Consider the following 26,682-nt stretch of genomic DNA (forward strand, 5'->3'; position numbering starts at 1 on the left):
TCTGCTGCATTGAAGATATTGTGAGTTGGAGTTGATGAATAAATATTATTTGTATTGTTTAGGACCAAGAAATTTAAGATACAAAGAGAAAGTAAAATAGAATGGAAGTATGAATTCATCCTCAAGACCAAGAAGAATATTTATATATATCAAAATAGAATGTGTACTAGATTAGCATTTACTTATCTAAAATATGCTCAAATACTGTGAAATTTGTGTGATTGAGACTCAATTCACCTTAATTTCATTTAAAAATTATAATGTGAAAGCTCGATTCACATTAATTTCACGTGAAAAATTTAACGTGAATTTCACGTGAAAGCTCGATTCACGTTAATTTCATGTGAAAAATTTCACGTGAATATCACGTGAAAGCTTGATTCACGTGAAATTCATGTAAATTTAACGTGAGTTTCACGTGAAAAATTTCACGTGAGTTTCATGTATAAGCTCGTTTGAGGTGAATCTCACGTGAAAAATTTCATGTGAAATTCACGTGATTTTCACGTGAAATTTACGTGAAAAAAATTTGCCTGTGTAGGTGGCCATTTTGAATAATTGACAAAATAATTAGATTTTAGAGAAAGCAAGCAGGGGTCTAAATAGAACAAATTAAAATATGGGATTAATAGAAATGTGATTTAGATTGTTCTGAAATGAGGGTTAGTTTACATCTGGTATTGATTTAGATAGTGATTTGGGAGTCTGTGATGTGGAGTAAATACAAGTGACAACAATGGTCAAAATGCCAAATGTTACAAAGTCTTTTTGGAATCACTTGGTGTGTGAAATAAAGCATGAAACTTTTGTTAATCTCAAATACCCTGTTGTTAGATCTCTTTCCATCTTTGAGAGTTTAAAAGTTCATTTAAATGTAACAGCAGGTCAAAACTGCATAGAAGTCTCAAGCTTTGAAAACATTCATTTAAATTTCATTAGCCTTACGACTTTACATATTTTTTTCATATAAATATGGCCAAGTGTAATCATAATTTCAACTGAAGACCCTTTGCATGAATAAAACCAAGCAGATTTATTTCCAAGTATTTCTATGAAATGTGATGGAGGTATCATTCTTTGTGTGTGTAGTAAAATCTAAATCACTACACTGAATAACTGTAACATTAGAAAGGATCACACTGACAATGCAAGGTCAAACTAATTGCTTCATAACTTTATATAAAGTACATTAGGAAAATCAGAATAAGAAAACAATTTTCATATATTTGAATATCAATTCAAAGACCAGAGTAAACATGAAATTATTTAATTAAAGTGAAAATCTACACAAATATATTTTCATAAAATAAGAATCAATTATTATCCCAAAATCAACGTTATTGGTTGTTTAACATCAGTCCATGCAAGTTTCAAATAAAATTCAGAGTGAATACCAATTTCAATTGTATCTACTGTAACGAAGACAGAGGTCAAAGGAGGAGGTATGATATAGCAAATTTTTGGACCCTTGAATTAAAAAATCAATAATTTTGATATATCTTTCTAATAACATCTTTAGATGTTTGCAAGACATTAAGTTTGTCAGATATCAGTATTTAAAGTTTTGAATTTTGCCTTACTTATTTGCATTAGGACTTCAAACTTGTTGCTTTTAATCCAAAACTGCTAAAAATGTGAGCCTCACTTTTAGAGTTTGTCATTAATATACAAGTTAAGGCCTTACCTTAAAAGATATTTTGTTACAAAGATGTCTTTAATACAAAGAATTGTTAAAGTGGTTAAAATATCTTTTTGTGCAATGATTTGGCTCATATTCAATTTTGCCCAAAAACTATTTTGGGTCAACTGTGTTAAATAATGTCATAGTGACATCAGAACTGGAATTTCTGTACAAAAACAGATTATATATAAAAAAAAGATGTGGTATGATTGCAAATGAGACAACTCTCTACAAGAGACCAAATAACACAGAAATTAACAACTATAGGTCACCGTACAGCTTTCAACAATGAGCACAGCCCATACCGCATAGTCAGCTATAAAAGGCCCCGAAATGACAAATGTAAAACAATTCAAACAAGAAAACTAAAGGCCTAATTTATGTACAAAATAATGAACGAAAAAAACAAATATGTTACACAGAAAAAAACGACAACCACTGAATTACAGGCTCCCTACGCAGGACAGGCACATAGAGAATTTGGCGGGGTTAAACTCGTTTGAAGGCGCCAACCCTCCCCTAACCTGGGACAGTGGTGTAACAGCACAACATAAGAACAAACTATAAAAATCAGTTGAAAAAGGCTAACATACTTTTCCTTTATCATTAAAACTAACTTTATTTTGAAATGATTGAAGAAATTTTACTTGTATTGCAGTTTTAGGAAGCAAATAATGGGTCTTTTCATACCTCTTCTCATTGTCAGACAATCTGTTATCAGTTTTCATGACACCTTTAATCCTTACTCTAAAAAGATTCATAAAAGTTACTGAGGTAGATGTTTTAATCTTAAAGAATGGTTCCAGAGTCATCATCAGGGAACCATTGATGTAGGTCTTTAAGTGTCTGTGACCTTTTCTTTGGACAAGTTGATCTTATAAAATATAGGGATTTTACTATTATTACATATGTAACCATATGTGCAAGTTTGATTTTATTACATATGTAACCATATGTGCAAGTTTGATTTTATTACATATGTAATCATATGTGCAAGTTTGATTTAATTACATATGTAACCATATGTGCAAGTTTGATTTTATTACATATGTAACCAAATGTGCAAGTTTGATTTTATTGCATATGTAGCCATATGTGCAAGTTTGATTTTATTACATATGTAACCAAATGTGCAAGTTTGATTTTATTGCATATGTAACCATATGTGCAAGTTTGATTTTATTACATATGTAACCAAATGTGCAAGTTTGATTTTATTGCACATTTACATTTAGCGGGGCTTAAAATTTTTGTTTACCACTCAACCCCCCCCCCCTTTTTATTATTTAGATCAGTGGAATACGTAGAAATACATTAAGATATTTACAATAATAATCAGTTGAGAAAAAGCACTTAACGAGTATTTAGTTCAGTATGTTTAAGGGTTAAATTATTCTTGCCTAGTTCTTATGTATGGTCAATTGACTCTGCATTATATTTGGTTAACATCTATATGTTAGATCTGGTGGCGACATCTGGTGACACATATATTTCACAACGCAACATACAGCTGTTACATAAAGATATAAAATGAAACTTGTCAAAAAGGTCAAACTCATAAAAAAACAAACTCCATTTATATCTATTAAAAATAAAAAAATATGGATTTACTACAAAAGAAAAAAGAAAAGAAACAAAAAATGAAAACTTAAGTGTTGGTTTCTCAATAGCTAAGCCAAGATTGATATTACTTAGGATTTCTAAAGACTATTAAAACTAAGTGATATGTTCTTTGTTATGCAACAAAAACTATAAAAAAGGAGGCCCCAAGGAGGCTGTTTTGCTCAACTTATAAGTTATCAATTGCTTAATAGGTGTGTTAGTATGTTATCTATCTGCTATCATCAATATTCTGTAAAAACAAAGAGGCGGGGATATTAAGGGGACATACAAAATACATAATTCAAAAGAATAAACGAAAGACATCAGAAAGACAAACAAGTCAACATAACAATTCATTCAAAAGTAAAAAATGAACATAACAACAAAAAAAAAAACCTTGGGAGATCTCTGTTGCTCCAGAAGGTAAACAGATCCTGCTCCACTAGAGGCACCTGTGATGTTGCTCATGGTATGTACAATTTCAGTGATAAGTCTCATTTGGTGATGTCAGAATCAAGGAAAAGACCTTCCTTTATTGAGGTTATAACAATTGGAACATATCAGTGGTCATGTGACACATTATGCCATAAGGGTCTACCAACTTGCAATAGAGTTCACAAAACTTTTGAAGGGATGACTCCGACTTAAACCCTTAGAATCTTTGGTTCAATAGCTCCCCTTTAAACAGCAATCCTCTATCAAGGAAAAGCAAGCTCTGGAATATAGCATCAACTGGGAGATGTATACTCCATATGCAGGCGCTGATGAAATGTTGCTACATAGAAAGTTCACAATTAGGAAACTGAAACCATCGCTTTTGTTGTACAGATTTGTCCTCAACTGACCCTTGTCAATTTCTAGATGTAAGCCAAGATATGAGGCAGACATAACTGTAATTCATGCAGTGTGGTGACCATCTTGAATATTTGATTACTATATTAACTTAAGCAATACATAACAAGAGTATTAACTCACAGAAGAGTCAGAGTTGAGTTGGAGAACTAAATTGTTGTTGTGTGTCAATATCATACACCCCCCTTTTTTCTCCTGGTGCACCTACATTGCAGATACCTATAGACATATTGCTGACAACTTCTCTTGTGGGTGTGAATAAAATATTTTCAACTGAATATCTAGCAACTTACAATCAAGTTTGTCTGAAATTGCTGTTCAAGATGGCTGCCAGACATCAGAGCTATCTAAGATAATAGTCGTGTATGATTTACCTTAAAAATACCATTCAATCACTCAAAAGGCATAGACTATTTAAGTTTGTAAACCAAATTTTAGGTCAGTATCTGTCTTTTTACTTTCATCTAAAAATGAAAAAAATAAACTCACTTCAAAAAGTGTTTGAAATTAATATAAATATAAACAGTTAGTCAATCTGATCAAACTACTAGTCCTGTGTCCACATTTTGCTAACAAGGATCTGACAACACTCTGCTCTACTTTGGTAATTTCTTTTTTGCGGTTATTATTATATGGGCTAATGAAATATCTGTCTTCAAATTTTTGAAGGTTTGTTACCATGAAAGACAGCGAGGTAGCATGGTGTTTGAAGATTTTGATTATTTTCATGCTGGGGCCTTTTATAGCTGACTATAAGGTATTGACCAACAATCATACCACATAGTCATATCTTTTATATATAATCATTTATAAAAACCAACAATCATACCACACAGTCATATCTTTTATATATAATCATTTATAAAAACCAACAATCATACCACATAGTCATATCTTTTATATATAATCATTTATAAAAACCAACAATCATACCACATAGTCATATCTTTTATATATAATCATTTATAAAAACCAACAATCATACCACACAGTCATATCTTTTATATATAATCATTTACAAAAAAAAAAAGGAAACGCATCAAGCAAAGGTATCAACATTTGAATAAAAGGAGATATAGTGTATATCTTGTACATCAACAAGACGACAACCCAACAACATTAAAAAACCCAAAAGACATCTGGTGGTGGAGTCTTCAACAATAGATGAGTGTTTGTACAATATGTCTAGCTTTTTATATATATCCCTGTTCACTATCCAGCAAAATGAGAGCATATTTTGTGATTTGTATATAGTGGGCGCTGATTTCTCCTAAAGAATATAAAATTCCCTTTAAACAGAGAGGAACAAGACAATGAAACGTGTATTTTGTAGGTGGAAAGAACATTTAAGAGGTCATCAGTCAATAGGTTTCAACATTTTAAGTGTCCTAAAATATCCTATTAATATCAAAATAGCAGAAATTTATTGTCTTTAAACAGTTATTTTGTCGTCCAGTGAAAGGTCAGATGCTGCTGAGGATGCACTTTTCTCCTTGGAAATTGGACAATAAACGAAAGCCATACATCATTAAATCGAAAACAAGTCGCCCTGTGACAACTGATGTGATAAAAGTACATTAAGACAGAAATGATAATTCTCCGGAGATTACAAAAACGCCATACCACATTCCATAGACTTACACCTTATTCTCAACAGGGGTATTTTACGTAATATTACAGCAAGAATATTGTTAATTTATATTGCAATTCGTTAATTCAATACGTTTTCTAGTACAGTTGTTTACTACTTCTAGCATGAAGTTATTGAGAATGATTTCAGCCAAATAGGACTTCATTATCGCAATATTTGATGGGATCACTGTAACTAAAATGGTACATAAATCTATATCTGGATAAAAATTAGTCTGGATTCCAAAAAACCATAAGTGATCATTCATGCATGAGAGAGGCCCAGTATCATATATATGCTTGACAGAGCCCAGTATTTCCTAAAGGTAAAACATATTAAAGATCAATATTATCTTCTCACACTGTTCACTCTCTAAATGATAATACTACCAACATCCATTATTGATTCCAAAAATACCAATAGATGGAAAACTATTTCTTATGTGTCGGAATGATGCCTTGTTGTCAAGAGCAACCAAAGTTTTATTTTCAACATCCAGGTGAATTCTGATAAAAGTCCTGTTTTTAGTAGAGAGTTTGGACTGAAATCTAGCAAGTGTGAAATAAAGGCTGCAATGTATGTAGACAAACAATAGACCATTCAATCTTTCACAATGGCGATCGATTCTGTCCTAGAATGGCGCAGGTTGTTTGATTATTCAATCACTGTGAACATAATTATTTTCCAAAGCCGATCTCATCGCCAGTATTAACCTAGATTAATTAAGTCCGACAAGAGGCAACCATTTATAATACTTTCCCCATATTGATTTGCCATTTACCCTAATTGATGAATTTTACAAATGAAAAATCCAATTTGTTATGCTGAAGTTTACAATATAAATCTTAATTAGTGATAAATTCAAAAGAATCCTTATATGGATCACTCTATTTGTAAACGCTGAGATTTTCTCCATAAAACTAATCTTTTACAACTTTCTTAAAAGGGTTTCCTGTCCATTCCTAGAATTTCAATTAACTTGGACAGGAATATAATCTGACGAGGTGTAAAAAACACAATAAATATTTCCAAGAATTCCCTTATCTTGTGTAACATATTGTATCACACATCATTTAATTTAGGGGAGGACAATAATGAGTGTCAAGTGAGAAGGGGTTAAAATTTGGATGACAAAATAGGTCTGTACAAACAAAGCTGGGTCTTTCAAGTTCTCCATGAAACTTCTTTCTAAATTTTTAAAATCAATTTTATCATCAATCAAAGCTGAACATTAAAGTTATTGTGCAACTACCTATTCTAGAGGTGGCGTGAATCAGATGTGGATACTAAAAAAATTCAAAAGATCTTTTAGATAACATACAATCTAACAAACTCTCTCATCTTGCAATAGTATTAAAACATTTGACTTTTCTACACTTTACACATGTCCCTTGAGAAAAAAAAAACTTGGGTAACATTCTATTTCAAGATAAAATAAATGGGGAATGTGTCAATGGGACACAGATGATGCCCCTGCTTGCATATAATGTTATAAAGGGATATAACTCAAGAACTGTAAAAGCGACGCAACCCAAATTTGTACTTGATCCGAGTTTTGTGGTAATAAGCATTTTGTATATGTTTCATAACATTTGGTTGAGGCAAACTGAAGTTAGAAAAGAAACAAAAAATTTATCAATTTTTCCCTTTGTAAAGGGGCACAACTCTAGAAATGTTAAAGTGATGCCACCAAAATTCAAACTCGATCTGTGTTTTGTGGTAATAAGCATTGTGTATATGTTTCATAACATTTGGTTGAGGCAAACAGAATTTAGAGAACGGAAACAAAAAATTTAGCAATTTTTCCATTTGTAAAGGGGCATAACTCTAGAACGGTTAAAGTGATGCCACCAAAATTCAAACTCGATCTGTGTTTTGTGGTAATAAGCATTGTGTATAAGTTTCATAACAATTGGTTGAGGCAAACTAAAGTTAGAGAACGGAAACCAATTTTGGGAAGTATGTACGGACATAGACGATAGACGTACAAGGGTAAAACTTAATGCCCCCTCCGCTACGGCGGGGGCATAAAAAAAAATTACTTAATATTGTTAAAATTAACATCAGCGATAACCAAGCCCTTGTAAAACGCACAGACAAATAGAAAATTCAGTTTACTGTTTAACAATTTCTGAAATTTCAAACTGGTGAAATTTCCCATGAATGCTATCTGAAATGGCTAGTATACAAGTACCAGGCAAGGACTGATCCAAAGATGATTCCCGTATAGATATCATCTGCATGTATACTGCGTTTTATTCATGACTACATATACTTTGAATGTTCTTTTCCATGATATTTGCTGTATTTTATTCAAAACTTTTCTTTTACATAAAGACTTGTCTAATATATGTTTATCAATATATGAAATAAACAAGATGTGGTATGATCGCCAATTTATGTTCAAAACAATAATCGAAAAACAAATTACAGGTAAAAAAAAACTCAGGTAAACTACAGGTAAATTCGCGCAAATGTAATGCGTGTCATTTTAAAATCCGTGCAAATGTAGGTCGCCCTTATTAGTATGCATATAGTTTATTATAGTAACAAAAAAAAAATAATTTTCAAATTAACTAATTAAAACCCCCAGCCCTGTTGGACCTACAGGTATATGGTAGTACATTTATTGAAAACAAAATAAGTGTAAAGCTTACTTAAAATCGCAGTCTACTGCAAAATATTGGGAGTGTCAAAAAATTTGATCCAATTTCATAAATATTACATCAATTTGAGGATAAAAGAGAATAATTTGATAACTTTATACATATTTCATGTTGTTTTATTCTTCCCAAAACCTCATAATGTATGGATAAAACTCTTTAATGACTTGTCTAAAAACATATTTAGTGGTGCCCCCTACTAGGCTCACATTAACTGGTATCCAAGGAGAAGGAATCAATTACAGAGTTTCATGTTGATTTTATCCTCAAATCAAAATAAAAACCAAATAGAATGCAACATGCCCACTTTGGTGCATTAGAGACAAATGTAAACAATCATATATCTGTGTTATTAAGTAATGTACCATGTTTACATTCAGACTGATACTGTTGAACTGCTTAACTAAATGAGTGGACACAGGTCACTTTCAATATTGGTTTGTCATGACCTTTGATGAGAAGCCAAAGACATTTTTCATTTTATACAAGAAAAACATTTGAGGCATTTTCATGTAGTAATAACTTTTTCACTTTGGAATCAGTCATGTTCCCTCCCAAAGCAAATACACTTCTTAAAGACTTTTTTGTCACTATGTCTTGCTGTCATAGCCTTTACATACTGTGGAGCCATTTATTTTTGTAGCTACTGTGTCAATTTTCCTAGTTATTTTGAGAGTACTTTATTTTAATGTTTCAATATTTGCTCCAATCGCCTATTAAGTAACTTAAAATTCATTGAGTACTTGGATCATCGTTTAAGAGCATCATATTTTTTTGTATTTTTTTTGGAATGATAGACTATGGTTAGGTGAGTGCACTGTAACATCAGGAAAAATCGTAAACTATCTTCGTGAAGTACAATTCTAGCATGTTTACATGCCAAGTTGAGAAATCATCAATTCATTATTCCAGACAGGTCTTCACAAATCTTCAATCATGATTAAACCATTTTTCTTCCAGCTTTGTTTACTTAGCCAAGACATCCTGATAAAAGGTCTCTGAAATGTTTATTTCTATAGGGAATATTAACAGTTATAGAATACTTCTTACTGACTTTGGTTACTACAAATTTCATTTTGATGGCTTTTTCACCTGCTCCAAATATTCATCAGAAATATTTTGATAGGATGTACAATGATTAAAATACTACAGGTTTCCATACCTATTCTATTCTATGCTTGCTTATTTAATGTTTTTATAGACATGTCAATCAAAACAGTCATAGAAATTGGGGTTTGGCTTTTACAGGACTGAATTCATGAATCTTCAAATTTTTCTTAAGATTGTGTTACAAAATTCACAAAAATCAACAGAACCAACCAGATTTTCACAGGCAAGGGGCTGGCGGTCCTATGCTAAATTCGAAGACTGTCAAAACAGGACTTTTCATGTACATTTTATGTAATAAAATATCCTCCTACCCAAGGCTTTATAAAGAGGCTTTATAAAGAGGCAGTATGCTGCGGCTTTTTACCCACAAGTCAATTTCAGCATTGGCCTATTTTAGTAATTGTATTTGTAACCAACAAGCAAAAAGAGGCTTTAACATGGTGCAATCTACTTTTCTCTGCCAAAAAAACTAATCTTATTAGTGATGAATTTTATTAATTATAAAGTCAGGTGCATCCTGCCATTCCAAGACTAAAATTATGACTTAACCCTCTACCCCATCTTAAGGATGACACGACTAGTGCACTTGCTTAGTAATCTGTACGTGCAGATGTCACCCTGGCATTAAGAGTCAGCCTTAGTCTATTAATCTATTATCAAAGCATAGCACAATTCAGTTCTTCAGTTGATTTCCACATCTTGGTATTGAGTTCCAGTGAATGTTTTGACTGTCGCCTTATCACTGAAATGATACATTTTTCTGTTATTCTGGTATTTCAGTTTGGAAACTTTGAAAAGACAATCATTTCCCATGTAAATCTGATCAAAAACAGCATGGGTTAAAAAAAGCTTTACATGCTCCAAGTAATTATCATCAAAATAAACAAAGAGATGACCATGATAAATTTCTCACCAGTATCCAATCACAAAACAGCTGCTGGTCACATGCAGTCAACCAAAGGTCAAAAGCCAGATCATCAGTATCTAAAAAAGAGGAAAATATTTCCATATGAACATTTCACATCTCAAAAATAAACAAAAATAAGCATTACCTGTCAGCCTTCATTTTCATTGTAAGAAAAAAAAGTATTTTATTTTGTTTAAAGATCATGGGAAATGATTTGGATTTCAACAGTAAAAATATTCTGAACTTAATATTGTTTGAAAATTATAATAATAATTTTTACTTCAAGAGGTTAAGTTCAATCAATTTAAGTTTCAAAAAATTAATTACCAAGGACCAAACAAACAAGTCAACCATCATCTACTAACCAAATTCAATGAAGGTTTTACTGAGCTTATTACTGTGAGCTTTATCCACTGGACTCTGTATTTAATTAGAGATCTGCTTAATTCCATGTGTCTTAAAAAGTGTTTATTTGAAGGATCTTCTGAAAAATCTTCTGGAGTTTTAAACCTCATAACATTAGGACACTGAGTATGCAGCTGATGTTTTGTCTAATTCACATTTTGATAATTTCTTAGTTGATTATTCTGATCACAATGGTATACATCATTGAATAAATGTCAACTGATCATTCAATCAAAGTAAAACCCAAAAGTCTTAATCTATTTGAAGCAAATTTAATTTTTCAAATCCAAGTTTTGCTTATGTAATAATAAGATTATTGTTATATGCCAAGATTAGAATGACATCACAAAGTCAAGATTTTACACTCGATAAAACACAGACCAATAGCAACTATACAGTTGAATTAATCCTGAATTAGGAAAGTGTTAAGTAAACCCACTTGCCTTTCAAAAACAAACGAGAGAGATTAGGAACTTACAAATACTTCAACAGATTTCGATATTATTAAATATCCAAAAGTTACATAATCCTCGTAATTTAAAATAACCTCTATGGCTTTGATTAACTGGGACAATTGTATTAAATATTGAATTGTATTAAATCATAAGTATTTACTCAAAATGGAACAGTCTAAATCAATATACTAATGTTATTCTTCTTGTAAAAGATTATTCAATTTTATAAAGGATTTAATGAAATAAGGTTTAAAGTATATAGAATGCATTGACAAGTAAAGATGTTGTTAAATTTATAAATCTATATGAATTTAATCAAAAAAGATTGAATAAAAAAACAAGAGGCTCTCAAGAGCCTGAATCGCTCACCTGTATTTCAGAGGAGAAGACTTTTAATGTTAGCAAACTTGATGAACAAATTGTGTAAAATTGTCTTTAAAGGGCAATAACTCCTGAAGGGGTCAATTGACAATTTTGGTCATATTAACTTTTTTGTAGATCTTACTTTGCCGAACATTATTGCTGCTTACAGTTTATATATATCTATAGTAATATTCAAAATAATAACAAAAAGCTGCAAAATTTTGTTAAAACTACCAATTCGGTGGCAGCCACCCAACAATGGGTTGTTCGATTCGTCTCAAAATTTCAGGGCCGATAGATCTTGACCAATTAAACAATTTTACCCCATGTCACATTTGCTCTAAAAGATTGAGTTTTTGAGATATAAGCCAAAAACTGCATTTGACCCTTATGTTCTATTTTTAGCCATGGCGGCCATGTTTGTCAATGGATACAAACTTCTGATACAATTTATAAACGAGATACCCTAAGGAACATTTAGTTTAAGTTTGAAGGTAATTGGCCCAGTAGTTTCAGAGGAGAAGATTTTTAAATGTTAGCAAACTTGAACAAATTGTGTAAAATTGTCTTTAAAGGGCAATAACTCCTTAAGGGGTCATTTGACAATTATGGTCATATTAACTTTTTTGTAGATCTTACTTTGCTGAACATTATTGCTGCTTACAGTTTATATATATCTATAATAATATTCAAAATAATAACAAAAAACTGCAAAATTTTGTTAAAACTACCAATTCGGTAGCAGGAACCCAACAATGGGTTGTTCGATTCATCTGAAAATTTCAGAGCTGATAGATCTTGACCAATTGAACAATTTTACCCCCGTGTCAGATTTGCTCTAAAAGCTTTAGATTTTGAGATATAAGCCAAAAACTGCATTTGACCCCTATGTTCTATTTTTAGCCATGGTGGCCATGTTTGTCAATGGATCAAAACTTCGGATACAATTTATAAACTAGATACCCTAAGGAACATTTAGTTAAAGTTTGAAGGTATTTGGCACAGTAGTTTCAGAGGAGAAGATTTTTTAAATAGTTTACGACGACAGACGACGGACGCCAAGTGATGGCATTAGCTCACATGGGGCCCTTCGGGCCCCGGTGAGCTAAAATGGATTTTCTGGTTGAGATAAAAACTTTGGTTTCTTTTAGTTTCTGCATCATCTGATTGGCTGTCAAACTAAACCAAGAATATAACATCTTATCCCATTGGGTATCAAATGTAGTATCAATTGTTAAACCTCACTTCATTGGATATCAAACTGCATGTTACAATTTTTAATTGGATGTCAAATGGCATCTTCAAATATTATACTGATATCATTGGATGTCAACCTGCATTTAATCTTAAAACTGATTGTCTTGATTTTGGTCTGACTGTGCACCAACATTCATAATGAAACAATTAACACAATATAATGACACCTATATGAATTTAAATGAAAAATACAAATGATCAAAATAGAAGTGTGGTGATGTTTGTCAAGAGACTGCAGCAATCCAACAACAACAAAAAACCAAAAGACATCTAGAAGTCAACCTTTATTTTTCACCAAAATACAATGGTATGAATGAAGGTACATAAATAGGGATAAGTCCATTACTATATATTTCTACTATTGCTATGAAAACACCTTTGTCATTATATGTGCTCACTATTGAGAGAATAAACTACTTTTCAAATTAAATAAATTCTCCACTATAAAGTTTCACATGACAAGAAAGTAATACAGTAGATTTAATTGTTGGCTGCAATTTCAAGTAAAAACTTCGTGCAAAGTATTGAATGTTTAGATATTAATTTTATTCACTTCATAATGTATTAACACAATATATATAAAAATACCCCAAAACCTACAAGAAATCCTTAATATGGACATGATGTTAATAGAAGGATGAGCATCAAATTGCAATTTATTACACCCCAGACTGCTTTAAATTACAACTCCCATGCAAAACTTTTTACAAAATACACCATTGTAAATCTATTTTAATATTTGTAAAAATATCTGTTCATATAACAAAGGAGTCTATGGCACGATGTATCCCTCTATAGTTATTTAGATACATTAACAAATATACGATTACAAGATCCTGTTATGTAACAATTCTCTAGACTTTTAACATCATCATAATCTGTTTTAGGTTTAATGATTTTATTTTAAAATGCTAGTCAAAATGGGAGGAGAACATCTGAAGACCTTTTGGATTGGATTTTGTTCAGGCTTCTGTTTGTCTATCAACTATGTCAGCTTATGTTAGTTATTATGTCGACTTATGTTAGTTATTATGTCAGCTTATATTAGTTATTATGTCGGCTTATGTTAGTTATTATGTCGGCTTATGTTAGTTATTATGTCAGCTTATGTTAATTATTATGACAGCTTATGTCAGCTTGTTAGTTATTATGTCAGCTTATGTAAGTTATTATGTCGGCTTATGTTAGTTATTATGTCAGCTTGTTAGTTATTATGTCAGCTTATGTTAGTTATTATGTCAGCTTATGTTAGTTATTATGTCAGCTTATGTCAGCTTGTTAGTTATTATGTCAGTTTATGTTAGTTATTATGTCAGCTTATGTTAGTTATTATGTCAGCTTATGTTAGTTATTATGTCAGCTTATGTTAGTTACATACTGCATGTAGAACCAAAACTTTTATTCTAACCTCACAAAATATATGATGATGTCTAAATCAAAATAGTGATTAGAAATAAATTGCATTTGAATGTTTTATATTAAAGAGGTTGACATTTAGTTGTTGATATTTATTTAAAGAGGTTGACATTCGGTTGTTGATATCTATTTTAAGAGGTTGACATTTAGTTGTTGGTATTTATTTTAAGAGGTTGACATTTAGTTGTTGATATTTATTTTAAGAGGTTGCCATTTTGTTGGTGATATTCATCTAAAGAGGCTGACATTTGGTTGTTGATATTTATTTAAAGAGGTTGACATTTAGTTGTTGATATTTATTTAAAGAAGTTGACATTAGGTTGTTGATATTTATCTAAAGAGGTTGACATTTGGTTGTTGATATTTATTTTAAGAGGTTGATATTTGGTTGTTGGTATTTTATTCAAAGAGGTTGACATTTAGTTGTTGATATTTTTTTTGTTTTTTAGAGTTGCCATTTGGTTGTTGGGTTTTTATTTTCAGAAGCTGCCATTTGGTTGTTGATATTTTATTTTTAGAGTTGCCATTAGGTTGTTTGGCTTTTATTTTCAGAAGCTGCCATTTGGTTGTTGATATTTTATTTTTAGAGTTGCCATTTGGTTGTTTGGTTTTTATTTTCAGAAGCTGCCATTTGGTTGTTGATATTTTATTTTTAGAGTTGCCATTTGGTTGTTTGGTTTTTATTTTCAGAAGCTGCCATTTGGTTGTTGATATTTTATTTTTAGAGTTGCCATTTGGTTGTTTGGTTTTTATTTTCAGAAGCTGCCATTTGGTTGTTGATATTTTATTTTTAGAGTTGCCATTTGGTTGTAGATATCTAATTTTAAGAGAGTGATTTTATGTTGTTGATATTCCATTTTTAGAGATTGGTTGTTAGTTTTTCATATTAAGCAGTTACCATTTAGTTGACATTCAATTTTAGAGGTTGTTATTTGGTTGATATTTCTATGTTTTTTATTATCATTATCTGAGACATAAAGTAATGGTTTAATGGATATAGTCATAGCACCTGTTTCATATATTGTTCTCACAACTCCATCAACGCCTTAAAATGTTTGATTTTTTCAACAGATACATTGATTTTTTAATTTTAGATTTCAAATTCTGCCAATTTTAGGTGAAAAACAATATGCAATAACATAAAAAGGACTTTCGATTATATTCCCCTTGAATGGTTTCACATCTGTTTCATGGGTCTCTGTGACTTTTTCTTTGATATTACTTTGTTCTCTAACAACACCTGTAGTTGTTCAATAATCAATGGATTTCCTTACAAAAATACAAAGTCCAATATTGTATCTGAAATCTAACTGCATGCAACTACAGGTTCCAAGAAACCTCAATCACTCACCTGTCAAAACTACACTTTCAAAGCTAAAGAGAGCATTAATTCAAATGAAACAAGATAAGTTTCAGAATGATAACTCCCATCTTCATTTTACCGGTTCTTGAACAAACACATTTAAGTTTAAGAAGGATATCCCCAGCATTCATTTTACCGGTTCTTGAACAAACACATTTAAGTTTAAGAAGGATATCCCCAGCATTCATTTTACCGGTTCTTGAACAAGCACAAAATCTTTTCTACCATAAGGCTTCAATGAAAATTTTGACCTCTGCTGGTGGCAATTTCTAATAATCAATTGGCACCAAAGTAAAAATTGAGAATGTGTCCATGGGACACAGATGATGCCTCTGCTTGCATATAACATTATAAAGGAACATAATTAGAGGACTGTAAAAGTGATGCCACCCAAATTCGAAGTTGATCATTGTTTTATGGTAATAAGCATTGTGTATATGTTTCATAACATTTGGTTTTAACAGATTGGAAACCAATTTTGGGACATACAGACGGACATAAGATGGATATATGGACAGGGGTAAATCTTAATGCCCCTTCTGCTACGGTAGTGGCATAAAAATTGTTTTGTTAAGAACCTCCAGAGGAACACATCTTGTCAATTTAATTTTCTAACAATCTTACTCCCCACTCCACTGGAGGCAAGTCAGAATTTCCAGTCGTCATCAATTGATAAGGACAATCAAAATGAAAGAACCTTAGTGAGCGCACTCAGATACCCCACGTCCCCACATTGTCATTGGAGAAATAAAATAAGTGTAAGAAAAAAAAGTTGTACAGAAAAAAAAAATTGAATCATAATTTCCTGTCAATATGCACATCTACATAGTATGTCCTTATTATCTACACAGTTTCATGAAATTCTGTTGTGTGGTTTGAGAGGAGTTGCAATGACAAAAGGTTGCAGTAGTATATTGGGCAAATAAGTTCAAAGGGGCGTAACTCCTGGAAAAAAAATTGAATCATAATTTCCTGTCGATATGCACATCTACGTAGTATGTCCTTATTATCTGAAAAGGTTTCATGAAATTCTGTCGTGTGGTTTGAGAGGAGTTGCGATGACAAAAGGTTGCAGTAATATATTGGGCAAATAAGTTCAAAGGGGCGTAACTCCTGGAAAAAATTTGAATCGTAATTTCCTGTCGATATGCACATCTACGTAGTATGTCCTTATTACCTGAAAAGGTTTCATGAAATTCTGTTGTGTGGTTTGAGAGGAGTTGCGATGACAAAAGGTTGCAGTAGTATATTGGGCAAATAAGTTCAAAGGGGCGTAACTCCTGCAAAAAAAATTGAATCGTAAATTTCCTGTCAATATGCACATCTACGTAGTATGTCCTTATTATCTGAAAAGGTTTCATGTAATTCTGTTGTGTGGTTTGAGAGGAGTTGCGATGACAAACTGTTGCAGTAGTACATTAAAGTAAATAAGTTCAAAGGGGTGTAACTCCTAGAAAAAGAATTGAATCGTAATTTCCTGTCGATATGCACAACTACATAGTATGTCCTTATTATCTAAAAAGGTTTCGTGAAATTCTGTTGTGTGGTTTGAGAGGAGTTGTGATGACAAGAAACAGGACTGACGGACTGACGGACTGACAGACGGGTCAAAAACATTATACCCTCTGCAACTCGTTGCGTGGGGTATAATAACATATCTATAGAGCTTGGTTTAAATTGTTTCCATGGTTCTCAAGTACATGTCCAGCCAATCTTACACTACAATAGTCCAAGACAGTTCTCTTGTGGAAAATCTTAATTGGGTGAACGATGATAGATCATGGATGTCAAGTCACGTCCCAATAGCTTACCTCAATTTCAGCCATATTGATAAAAAAAAACTTTACAAGTGTTGTAAAAACCATAAACAGGATGTTTACTATGTGCAACACTTTATGTTACATCACGTCTCCTTGATGTGTTGCTATATCTTTCTAATAGGTCAAGAGGTCTTTTCTTTCAATCAACCACTATATGATAATTAGTTATGAAACCATCCTGTTACTGATACAATTATTCATACCCAAGTAGTTGATATTTATTGTCCTCAGACTAAAACCAACTTCTACTTAACTTTAATTTTCAGTTGTAAAGCAAAACGAAAATTTTGACTTAAATTCTCAAATAATACAAAAAAAAGACTTTCTTTAGATCATAGTGAAATTTGATAGAGCTATACATCTAATCGAAATCGACAGCAATAAAATATGAACTGAACAGTACCCCACCTTTATTTATTAAAATCAAATGTTTCTGTACTTTACTTTTTCACATTTTATCATCAGTATATCATAAATTTTATTGTTCTTCAGTTTTATGACTACTATTAAAGCAAGTATCTGACAACTAATCACACATATACATTGTCAAATTTCAAACAATTTTGATTGGTTGTTTAAAACATATATTATTACGTTTTCCAACAGATGCATTAATGTGACATATTCTAAATTTTAGGAAAGAGTTTTGATGTCCACAAAGACTATTTATTAATAGGAAATTGCCAAAAACATATTAAAATGACTTTCCTGGCTATGAAATACTACAATTAAGGACACTAAAGGACATAACAAACACCATCATTAAAAATTTTCCAATTTCAATTCATAAATTGCTTTTTTAGAGAATGAAATTTGAGAATGAAAATCTGGAATAAAAATCACGCTTAATAAAGTCAATTTTTTAGGTAAAAGAATGTAATTGCAAATTTATAACCATGTTAGGTATGTGCTGAGACCATAAAACTGTCTATTGAAACACCTGCATAACATTAAACACTATTCAGAATATAAATTTTTATGTAATACATAAAGCGATTTGTTTATAATATAACCCCATGACCTTAGGATCCCACTAAATTAAAGATATGTTGGAAGATTTCAAAATATCAGCAGATCTAAAAAAAAAAAAATCAAGAAAATATTCTTACAAAAAGTCATTGAAGATATAAATTTGAATTATTAGAATATATCCAATGGTTAAAGTTTGTAATGACTATTCTATGTAAGCTTGTAAGCACTAAGTGTTAAATTTCAATATCTTTTAAGAACTAATAAAATTTTGCAATAAAATTTAGAGTTATAGGTGTTTTATAATATCTAGCAGTTATTCAATTCACTTTTATTACTTTAAAGCATAATAAATGCTGAGGGATATTTATATGACCGTTTTAAATATGTGCATAAATTATATTTTACACAATCATTTGCTTCAGTCTCATTTAGAAAAATTCCAAATTGCTTTATTGTCAATTTTGCTGTCCTTTAAATTTTAAAAAAAATCTCTCAACCCACTGATTTGTTCCTCATTTATGAAGAAATAAAAATTATTTTTAATTTCAGTGAATAAAAATTTTGCACATCTACTAAAATTTAAACTTGTGCTTCAAGTACAGCCTTACAAAATCCAAGGTAAATTATAAAAGGGGAAATGGTTACAAGTTTAGGTGTGTTTATATGAGACAGCAAAAAGATAATATCCAACTAATTAAATTCATGAGGCCACATATGACCATGGTGCTCATATTCGCATTCTCTGAGAAAAATCTAAAGCATTCTGGGAAATATTTCAACCAAGTATGAAACATTCAATAAATTCTGTACAAATATTTTTTTTATTTTTCATGTGAAAATTGTTAAATTACATTGTGAAATTGGTAACATTATTTACAGAAAACTTTTTTAATTTTGAATGACAATTTTTTTTCAATCCAGACATTACATGCTTCAGAAAAAATGAACCTAATTTTGAAAGGTGATGAAATTATTGTAATACAATGCAGTGTAACTGGACCAAATCAACAGCTCTGTGGGCTACTGATAAAAATAAGGCACTGACATATGTTCAATAGATTAGTTAACTAAGCTAATTAGGATACCTGTAATTAATGCACCTGTAAAATTACTTTGTGCTAATGCCTACTAATAGTTTAATATTAGCCATTCAACTGGTGATTTTCCAATGGCTAAGCAGATGGCCCATACTTGTGAACGATTTTCCAGTGGCTAAGCAGATTTTAAGGACTTGACCATTACATCTGAATGTCTTTTTAATGAGATTCACACCTCATAAAATTAAATGACCCATAAGTGATTCCCATTTAATATCTCACAAATCTATTAACAGTATAGGTCAAAGGTCACATCATCACATTTGATCTCCAACTGTTGTGTGTATCCTGTTGTATTTACAATGTTGCTAAATAAAAAAAATTTTGAAAGTGAAAAAGGTCCAAATACACCAACAAAGGTCCTAAGGTATAAAACACTGTGGAATAAGTTCATTACAAAGTTTTGCTACTGTTTTGGATATACAGTAAATTTACTTGTAATGTTGTTATAAATACAAAACATTTGAGGGGGCTTAAGACCTGGTATGTATATCAATTTCATGTAGACTTATACATATTGCTTTAACTGTAATCTTTAATATTCATGACTTCATGTTTCCAAAATTAAGCAGCAAAAAACTTTTTTGAAATTACCAAAAATTCGAATTGCATCAGATTTTATACAAAATGCAAAATCTTTGTTTGACATTTTTTACTGACCATATTTTTTGTTAGGGGGGTAATTCTATACCATGTTACCTTAATAAACACTTCTCAAGAAAATCGTGACATTTTAGCAACAGTAAACTTTATATTATCGTCTGAAAAAACGCTAAAAGGCAAAAGTGTTAATTTGTTTAATTCAATCTTTTAACCTCATTCTTGACAAATTTCTTTAAACAGAAAATTTATGATTCCACCCCCTTATGAATTATTCATTCTATGTAATCATAACACATAAAGGGGGCTAAATCATTTGTAACCTCTGACAAATTTATTGACATTGCACCTATCAACTTTGTACAATATCAGTAATTATGCAGATGTGCAATTTACATGTACTTGGAGCTGAAAGAGTGATCATTTGTTCGGTTTCCTGCAATTTTCAGCAGATCTTATCATATGTTGGTTTTAATGTGCAGTGCAGCTGGGAATTCAACTTTATTTATATATATATCGAAACAAAATAGTTCTCATGATAAATGTAAAAAAAAATTTATTTCTATAACAATAATCTCTGGTGTTTTTCATGTTAAACATATATAAACTTGTATGAAAATTTCATGCATTAGTTCATAATTTAAAACTAGATGTTCTAAAGAGCCTGTGTCGCTCACCAAGGTCTATTTTATTGTGCATCTTCAACAATGGATACTCTCCATCTTTGTAGGCTAGAATAGAATTCATGACAAAAATCTCTTCTTTGTTGATCTAGCCATGCTGATCATTTTTGCTTATTATAGTCTGTCAGATAGTAGGCAACAACACAAAAAAAATGATAAAAATTGTTATTAAAGAGAATGAGGGGTCATCAGATGATTTAAACCATGTTGACTAATTTGTAGATCTTGTCTTACTGATCATATTTGATTATTTAAGTTTCTATCTACCTATTATAGTTTTTCAGATAAAAGGCAAAAATGCAAAAATTGGTCGAAACCATCATTAATGGCAATAATTCCAATAAGGTGTCGTCATCGATTTCAACTATTCGACTCATTTGTAGATCTTGTCTTGTCTTGCTGATCATTTTTGCTGTATAAAGTTTCTCTCTATATATTATTATTTTCAAGATAACAGGCAAAAATTTAAAAAGTTGGTAAAATTTGTCATGTAAGGGCAATAACTCCTACAAAAAATCCTCTGACAGTTTGGAAGTAAATGGACAATAGGTAGATGTCATCATTCAAAACATTTCTGCGCTAGTCAAATTATCTCTTTTTATAGTAGTTTTCAAGATAATAGACAAAACTTGCATTTTATCCCTATGCTCTATTTTTAGCTATGTAGGCCATCTTGGTTGGCGGACGGGGTAATCAGACACAATTTTTTAACTAGATTCCGTAATAATCATTGTGGCAAAGTTTGGTTAAATTTGGATCAGTAGTTTCAGAGAAGAAGATTTTTGTAAAACATATCAACGAAGGACGACAACGCCAAGTGATTAGAAAAGCTGACACTTGGTCATTCGGGCCAGGTGAGCTAAAAAGCTTTGTAAAATGGGTTCCTGGTATTGTTTAAAAAGAACACAAATGGTAACTCAGAAAAGACAGAATAATTGATTTGCAAAAAACAGGAAAAAAATGTCAGAGAATGAAAAATGTATCAGTTTATAACATTGTTATTTTACATATATTTGACTCCTCATTTATATTTTGTTCAGAACGCAAACCTAATATATTAATAAATACCCATAATTTCTACTTTTACCCATCGCCATGGCAGATATAATTATCTGAAAGGGGAGATAACTCCATAATCTGCAGTACATTCGATTGTAATATTAGGTAAATTATCTTTTTAGATGAGGCAGTATGGGAAGAATTATTATCCATTTGATGGTGTACACCGATTAGTTAGAAAAATGCAAAATTTAAAATATATAGCTTTTTTCTTCTTAAATCACATTTTTCATAAATTTTAAGATTTGTACATGGAGATAACTTAAAAGGTCATTTTACAGTTGGTATTTTTGTGTTGCCAAAACACCAGCCACAGTTCTGCCCAAAAAGATATTTTACCCGTCATCAATATCTTTATAAAGACATCATATATATTTCTGTTTAAGGCTCATAACTGAATTTCAAAATTGTGCCATTTTTGCAAAACCTACCGTTAAATTAAATGCAGTAATCTCTGTTAAGGGTTGGAGATATCAAGATCCCTACAATAAATCTGAAGAAAGAATTTAAACCTCCAACTGTCAGAAGCTCTAAGGAATTCATGAAGGACCAATTCAAGCTGATATCTGACTGCACTTTGTTGACATAAAGGTGTTGACAGGTAACATATAAGATCTGTGAACAAAGTCGAGGACCCAAAAGTACTTCATTTATCTATTTCAACAATTGTCTCATATAGGTAAAAACAATATCTTAAAGAGTGGATTTTGTCAACATTCTGACCTCCCACATATCAACAAGTAAACCCACTATGTAAGAGTTGTTCTGACCTACTGTTAAATGGGGCAACAACAAAAAATCTTGGAAGAAATTAATCTATTTGGAATTCTCAAAACAAATTTAGAAAAAAAGGACATTTTTTAAAAAGTATTTGAAATTTGGTTTTTGCTCAAATTTTGACTGCCTTTACAGAAACAAAAATAAAACTATTGAAATGATTTATTTTTAGAATTAACATGTTATTTATTTCATAACTTTGTATGTAAAGAAAAGATAAACTACAATATAATTACATACTTATTCAGAACTGGACTGTTTTTATAATACAGAAAAATTTCTGACTTTTCTCTATTATATCAATTTATAAGCTTTCGGATCAATTCTGACCTCAGTGATACCATTTAAGTTAATCACATTTTGTCTAAAAGCAGAAATAATGTTTCATTTGAACTTTTTTCCCTCCATTTCTTCTGAAAACCAACGGATGTCCTAAAGGTTTATATTAATCAAGACTCGGACAATGAAAGTTGCTAACTATTGACCATTGTGGTGTAACCTAACAATGGGGCAGCTGTCAGATCGTGATGGAGGGCATCGTGGTTGTTTCCGACAGGAATAACAGCGTAAAAAGCTTACGATTAATAAAACCTCATCAAACCAACACAAAAGTTGTGAAATATTGTATGATTCGTTTGTCACAGTCCAGACTAACTATTTCTCCAGGTGCACTCAGATGTAAATATGTTAAAACTTATCAAGACATTTCTTCGTCACAAGAGACGACCAGACTTAATCAAAACGACTAAAGAACTCTTTAAGATATATATTGGTTTTAAATTGAAATTAAATTTACCAATGGTTGAAATTCAAAGGTGTGGAAGTTCAGATAAATTACTTCGTCATAAATGAAGAAATATTGAATAAGTCACACGCCTTCACCTCCCAAGGTGTCAAGTGGACCATAAATTTTTGAAGATTCTTGAAAAGTTTTTAAAATATGCTTGAAACAATATTGCCTGCTGTAATTCTATTTCAATTATGAAGTCTTAAAAGGGATATTCCCACATTTAGGTACATAAACTAACGTGTGAAAATTTCAATTGATATATTAAAGGCATTTGAAAAATGTCAGGATTAGTAATATACATGAATATCTCTGCAGTGGGGGTGTAGATATTGTTTCCATTTATTTCAAAGTTTAGCTCCAAAACCCTTACTTCACCTATGAATTATGAATGGGAATTTTCAAAATATATTGGTATCCAAGTTTGAAATAATCATAATTAAAAACGTTAAATAAATCTACTTTCATCCAATTTACCGTTTCATTATATAATTGGTTAATAACTTCCTGCAAGAAATTATTGCTATTTTTTTATTAATGCGAAAAATGCAACAGTAAATCAGATGCAGAATAGTAAAGCTCACATCCATAATTTCAGTAGTGACTTTCCTTCTCAAATGTTTGCAATCTCATAAATTAAATCTTACATTTTTACCAGGAATCAGTGATTTGCAATAATATATGCATGCATTAATTTCTTAATTTACAGTAATTCACCTACATGGCATCATTTTTTTTTTCATTTTACCAACAATCTTTCAGTTTCTGAAACATCAGATTTCCCTAAAGGCATCTGACTTTTTACTTTTTTCATATTTATTGTTTTCCATCAGTTACAGAATATTGTACATAACAAAACAATCTGATTCCAGTGTCCTAGCTTGATTGGACCTAATAATGCTCTGTTCTACCCCTCTGTTTTAGAGACCTATTCAGGATACCCATAATAAAATAAGGAGATGTGGTAATGATTGCCAATGAGACACACTATCCACCCTAGTTCACCGGGTTTAGAATAGCCAGGTTTTGTTGTAATTTTATACACATCTAAAACTATTGAGGCAGAAATTTCATTGGATTACATAATAATTATCAGAAAGTAGATTGGAGCGGTGGTCATAACCTTCCTCATCAGGAATTTAGTACTACAAGATCCATATTTCAATCAGATTACAAGAGAAAAAAAAACAGAAGGCAAGACATGAATGCAAGTGCAACTTTTTGTTACATTTTTTCCCAGTAGCCAGCGTTTTCAATGCATGAAGATACAAGAATCATAACTTACTGCTTCATTTTTTTTTACCATATTAACCCACCATTTTTTTTATGAGTATATAAAATGATTCAGACACAGATTTTCTTTTTATGATATCATCAAAGGCCTATAATATCTTTTTTTATTATTGTAACACAGTAGACACAAGTCATATATTCAATTTAAGTAAATAAATAATAAAATATCAAGATGTTACAATAAAGAATTTCTGTATGAGTCCTCTGTGATAATTATCAATCAACTGTCAATAAAATGTATCTTGACCCGATTCACTGAGTATCTATTCTAAAAACTCATTGTACTTTTCTTTCAAATGAATATATTAATTTTATCATTAAAACTAATCACACGTGGCTTTGGGTTTTTTTAACATTCAACCACGAACTCATGATGTATTTTATTACAAATAATCATCTATTTTATGGGTTTTTACATACATTAGCTAACTTACCCAATTATGAAAATATTAAAAAACATATTAGGAAAGTAATTTTTGTAAAATATTTCAATTTCCCCTATTTCATCTGATATTATCTGATGAAGGATCTAACCTAGTTGCTTTTATAAAATTATTTCATTAATTTTATTACTTACAAAAAGTGCAGATGTATTTTAGGATGCCTTCAATTATTTTTTCCAGAAAAAATTGTTAATCAAATGACATTTTTTTTGTAATACAGTCATGTGAAATAAATAATACCATAATATCCTCAATTAAATTACCTTTTTAACTGCATTTATTATCAGAAAAAGATTCAATTCAAATTAAAATGGTTCATCATTAAAATAGCTAATTAAAATAGAAATTTATAAGTATTTAGGGGAACCATCCACTAAAATACAGGGAATACTGGTAGTTTTTCTCAAATGTTGTAAGATTAACAGTTTACAGATTACGGCCCAAAATGGTACAAACCATAATTACATATATTTTCTGATCTAAAAGATTCTCCTTTAATTTTTCTCAGAAAACACATATCAAATAGACCAAGGTTGATAAAACTTTGGTAAATAATTAATTAAAATGAATTATGCTGTATTCTCAATCAGACTAATAATACTTTAATAAATTGTCTAAGAATTTGATAAAAAAAAGATTTTTCTTTTATATTGGATAAAATAAAAATATTCTAAAAATGTATGCTACATTCTAAATAAGATTTTGATAAAACTTATGTCATTCTTTTTATTTTACTTATATTTTTGACACATAACAGAACTTCTTTTTTTTTATAAAAAGCCTCCCTGTCGTGACCTCCCCTCTTTCATATCAGTGACTAATTAATAAGGCCTGATTTCTGTTGAATAATAACCTTCCAATTCTTATCAGAAACACTATTCAATAAACTTTGTTTTACTTTTTTCTATATGTTTAATTATGAAAAAGCATATCTTACGATCGACAAGTTCATTACGATTGATTACACTCACAAAATTATCCTTTCAGCAGAATGCACCTTTCGTCTGATTTAGAATTCTGCGACCTTTTCTGTTTGATAGTATCACTTCCCTTACAAACTGGTCTATGGTTTGCAATGCAGGGTTGAACAAATTCATGATTATCTTTACGCAAAATCTTACAAATTTGTACAAACAAAAATTTTGGTTTAAATCATGACACGAGCATTTTTTCTCTTTTTAAATTTTCAAGTATTTCTATGAAGTTTTATCTCTAGCAAATATTAAAAATCTTTTATAATTTCAAAGACTTAATCGCATTTAAGGCCATTTTACATGAAGTAAACAACAGATGAAAAGACAATTAATACATTGTATGCTTTTATATAATATATTTGAAAAAGTTAAAGCTTAACAAAATCAAATTAAATTTTCCACAAGAACAAAAAAAAGATTTTTAACACAAAAATCAGTAAGATCAAATAAGAAAATCTTTGAATATTTAGATA

At 30.7% G+C, this 26,682-nt stretch overlaps 1 protein-coding gene across 4 annotated transcripts in view; it reads right to left on the minus strand.

The window, feature by feature from the left end:
- The window catches only part of LOC127729435 (discoidin domain-containing receptor 2-like), a 150,372-nt gene that overhangs the window by 70,953 nt on the left and 52,737 nt on the right, over positions 1 to 26,682 (minus strand). For 3 of the 4 annotated variants that reach the window (XM_052237265.1, XM_052237263.1, XM_052237264.1), the window contains exons 3-4: positions 10,452 to 10,522; positions 4,510 to 4,599 (exon numbers count right to left, since the gene is read on the minus strand). The gene's annotated coding sequence lies outside the window, so the exon portion shown is untranslated. The remainder of the gene's footprint in view (positions 1 to 4,509; positions 4,600 to 10,451; positions 10,523 to 26,682) is intronic. The other variant, XM_052237262.1, reaches the window with a different exon arrangement.

Source organism: Mytilus californianus, unplaced genomic scaffold, assembly GCF_021869535.1.
Source record: "Mytilus californianus isolate M0D057914Y unplaced genomic scaffold, xbMytCali1.0.p SCAF_2, whole genome shotgun sequence".
Taxonomy (NCBI): Eukaryota; Metazoa; Mollusca; class Bivalvia; order Mytilida; family Mytilidae; genus Mytilus; species Mytilus californianus.